Source organism: Pinus tabuliformis, chromosome 3_1, assembly GCF_031772625.1.
Source record: "Pinus tabuliformis cultivar Carrire ecotype Pingquan chromosome 3_1, CPIR1, whole genome shotgun sequence".
Taxonomy (NCBI): domain Eukaryota; kingdom Viridiplantae; phylum Streptophyta; class Pinopsida; order Pinales; family Pinaceae; genus Pinus; species Pinus tabuliformis.
The window spans coordinates 910,060,733-910,065,284 of NC_142301.1; the positions used below are offsets into that span (position 1 = coordinate 910,060,733).

A 4,552-nucleotide genomic window follows, 5' to 3' on the forward strand; every position below is an offset into this window, starting at 1 on the left:
AAAAATAGTAAATGAATAATTAGTTTACTCCATCATGTTTAATATTTATTTTAAATTGTAATCAAAAAAATTCTTATATTAATTTTTTTAAGATATTCAAATTTCTAAACTACAATTTCATTCCATTTAAATTTTAATTATATAATTTAAACTTTAATTATTTCAATTTTGGAATTTTTTTGTAAACTTAGTATGATTACATCTTTATCATGTTCAATATATCACCTCCCTACTAGGGAATTAAACCCATAATTTCACATAAAAAAAATGCTTTAACAAATCACCCAATTACTATCTATCCAAAATCCCATAAACAAAATTAAAATAAAATTTTAATTATAAAAACTAGATTTTATATATATATAAATAATTATATAAAATTTATTATTTTTAAAAACCATAAATGATAAAAACCATAAACATCATGATTATGATTTGGAAATGTTCATTCCGTTATTAAAACAATGTATATCATCATTATGATTTTTAAATCGCTTTTACACCAGTAAATATCACTGTCACTATCGTTAATAAATTTGAAGTTAAAATTACCATAAATCTATATTACCTTACTCGTAAGTAAACGAAACCCAAAAGCGCGCACATTTGTGAATGCGTTAAGCTTATCACCTAACTAGAACGGACTCCGTTTGAAGTAGTTGACTCAACCGTGAGAAAGCGCAGTATCAGTGCCTTAAAAATATTCGTGGAATTTTAAATACAAATAGTTATTACCTCTAGCAAAACCGGCCCCTCACATAGCACTGTTGCTGCTTCCTCCACTTAAGCTCGGCTCATTGAACCGACCCGCAAAACCGGCCCCTCACATAGCACTGTTGCTGCTTCCTCCACTTAAGCTCGGCTCACTGAACCGACCCGTGAGATTGTCGGCGTCGGAAAAATATCTCAAAATCTCCGACACAAAATCCTTATTACAACGTCCGTTTTATACGCCACCATCACCGAGGAAGTCTCCGTCGGTTTTTGGAAGCCAAACAGGTCAGGGACTAGCAAAACAATGGCAGATTTGAGGCTGGCTTTCCACCAGCTGCTAGCCAAGATCCTCTTCTAGTTACCTGCTACACCCTAGCCAATTTCCCACGGATCCCCATTGAACTACCAGAAGAAATGGCCGTATCACTACATTTTGATTTCTTCCTCATTCTCTGCATCTCCGTTGCTCATTCCAGGGCTGCCTTCATACCTAAAGACAACTACTTAATCGACTGCGGAGCAACAAGTGCTGTTAATCTGGACGATGGTCGCAGGTTCGAGACTGAAGGAGACTCATCATCCTTTCTAAAGACCGCGTTCGGTAGCGAGGCGATTACAGTGACCACATCCAATGCTTCGGTCCCATCGGCTGTCTACAAAACCGCGCGGGTATTCACCAAACGAGCTTCCTATAGCTTCGAAATCAAGCAGAAGGGCAGACACTGGGTACGCCTCTATCTTTATCCCGTCCCTGATAAAACCCATGATCTCAAATCTGCAGTATTTTCTGTTACAACAGACAAGTTCGTTCTGCTCCATGAGTTCACTTTCAAAGGCAAACAAATTTCGTATTTGTTCAAGGAGTATTTGATCAATGTGGATTCCGATACATTGCCTCTGACCTTTTCTCCAGCAAATGGGTCTCTGGCATTTATTAATGCCATTGAGGTTGTCTCGGCCCCTGATGGGTTGATGCCAGGGACGGCTCCGTCTATTCAGCCTCTTGTGGGTGGCTATCCGCTCTCTGGCGTAGTAGCTCTGGAGACAGTTTATAGGATTAATATGGGAGGTCCTAAGATCGATTCTGGGAATGATACTTTGTTGAGAGTTTGGGAGAATGATCAGAAGTATTTGGAGATAAAAACTGCTGCTCAGAATGCTTCTACTAATCCCAGCTTTATCAAATACAATGATCGTGTTAGTGACGTGATTGCTCCTAACATGGTCTATGCAACAGCACAGGAAATGGCTGTGAGAGAATCCAGTATTGCAAACCCAAAGTTCAACATTTCCTGGACTTTTAATGTGGACCCTGATTTCACATATTTTGTTCGGATGCATTTCTGTGATATTGTTAGCCGAACTCTAAATGTGTTGGTTTTCAGTGCCTATATCAATGGCCAATCTGCATTACCGGACTTTGATATATCCACCAAGGCAGGGGGATTGGATGTGCCTGTTTATCAAGATTTTGTTGCGAACGCTTCAGTTCTAGAGAAGCTGGTCCGGATCCAAGTTGGGCCGGCGAGTCCTCTATTTGATAATGCCGATGTTAATGCTATTCTCAACGGGTTGGAAATAATGAAGATAAGCAATCCTGCTGGAAGTCTGGACGGGCCTTATCCTGTTGATGGCAATAGTCCTGTGGACTCCAAAGGAAAAAATGGGAATATGGGACCTATTATTGGATCAGTTGTTGGAGCTTCTGCTGCACTGGGACTATTAGCAGCAGGGTATTGCATATTTATCCGCCCGAAATCGAAGTCAAAGTGCTCCCCTCCAGCATGGTTGCCTCTGCCTTTGCACGGAGGGAATTCGGAAACTATGGCCAGCAAAGTTTCCACTGGTTCACACAAGAGTGGTACTGGTAGCTATGTTTCGTCTGCACCTTCGAGTCTGGGCCGGTTCTTTACATTTGCAGAGATACAAGAAGCCACCAACAACTTTGATGAAAATTTGATACTTGGCGTGGGAGGTTTCGGTAAGGTCTATAAAGGCGAACTGGAAGATGGGACCAAAGTTGCAGTTAAACGAGGCAATCCCAGATCAGAGCAAGGTCTCACGGAATTCCAAACAGAAATTGAGATGCTGTCTAAACTTCGACACCGCCATCTTGTTTCTCTGATTGGATACTGCGAGGAACGCTGTGAAATGATTCTGGTCTATGAATACATGGCCAATGGGCCTCTGAGGAGTCATTTGTATGGGTCAGATCTTCCATCTCTGTCCTGGAAACAGAGGCTTGAAATATGTATAGGGGCGGCAAGAGGCCTCCATTACCTTCATACTGGGGCAGCACAGGGGATTATTCACCGTGATGTGAAGACAACAAATATTTTGCTGGACGAGAATCTTCTTGCTAAGGTGGCAGATTTTGGTCTGTCAAAAACTGGACCTACACTAGACCAGACACATGTGAGCACTGCAGTGAAAGGCAGTTTTGGATACCTTGATCCTGAGTATTTCCGAAGGCAGCAACTCACTGAGAAGTCTGATGTTTATTCGTTTGGTGTGGTGCTCATGGAGGTTTTGTGTGCAAGGCCTGCAATAAATCCTGCTCTTCCAAGAGAGCAAGTCAACATTGCAGAGTGGGCAATGCACTGGCAGAAAAGAGGAATGCTTGACCAGATCATTGATCGTCATCTTGTGGGTACAATAAATCATGGCTCTTTGCGAAAGTTTGGAGAGACAACAGAGAAGTGTTTGGCAGAGCAAGGTATTGATAGGCCTGCTATGGGGGATGTGCTATGGAACTTGGAGTATGCCTTGCAACTTCAGGAGACTTCCATGCAAAATGATCCAGATGAGAATAGTACTAATCGCATTGCACAGCTTCCTCTTCACTTCACCCAAACAGAGACTTTTGACAACAGTATAGTTGATAAGGCTAGTGAAAGGGGAAGCGATCAAGAATCAGAAGATGCAACAACAAGTGCAGTTTTCTCGCAGTTGGTGAATCCTCAGGGAAGGTGAAGGCACAGAAAATTATTTCGAGGGCATGCTGAATGAAGTTTGTTTATTGCACTGTCTAAACCAGCCATTCAACCCTCAAAGATCTTGAATGTTCATTTTGGTCTTTTATTGTTGGAATAATTTCCTCCTAATTCTCTGCATTTCTGCAGACATCTTTACTTAATGTTTTACATGTCAAGGTTCAAGTGAGATACCATTGCTTCTGTTTAGTTTTCATCTTTCTTCCATTAGTCTGAAACCCTTTTTTGTTTGTAATATAATTGGATTTTTGGCCATTATTCATATGCCATAACACTTTTATCGCAAAGAAGCTGCGATTCATATTGACTGCATCTTATAATTCTTAAATACTGCTTTTGTCAGAGTAAACATTGTATATAGCCTAATTGCGTTTTGTCTTGGAGCTTGAAGGCTTCATCATATGACCTAAGAATATGATTCTTTCTTTAGAAATGTTAGGCGACAGTGGATTGTTAAATATAGATTTTGTGGTGGGGGACTAGAAGATGGATCAGGTGGATCAGGTTGTAGTTATATGATTTTTAGTGGACCTTTTATTTGAAGTGGTTGAGGAATGTAGTCTATTTGGTACAATTTTGAGATGTTCATTTGAAAATGTTTTCAAGATATATTAATCTGTTGTACCTTGCATGCAAACATTTGCCTTGTACATTTTTTAATCAGAAGCCTCACAATGAAGTTGATGATGAAAAGGATTAGAAGCCAATAAATAAACCCCGTTTCTTGTTACTTTGGAATGCATTTGTTCTTATTTGGTCAAGGATAATGAGAATAGTAGTCTAACAAGGTGACTTTTTGGCCCTTTTCTGGGCAGGTTTTCCAATAGATGTTGCCCGAAATCTGG

At 40.2% G+C, this 4,552-nt stretch overlaps 1 pseudogene; it reads left to right on the forward strand.

Annotated features, from left to right (window-relative positions):
* Positions 1-744: 744 nt before the first annotated feature.
* On the forward strand, positions 745-4,014 carry LOC149190599 (receptor-like protein kinase THESEUS 1 pseudogene; annotated as a pseudogene).
* Positions 4,015-4,552: the final 538 nt, after the last annotated feature.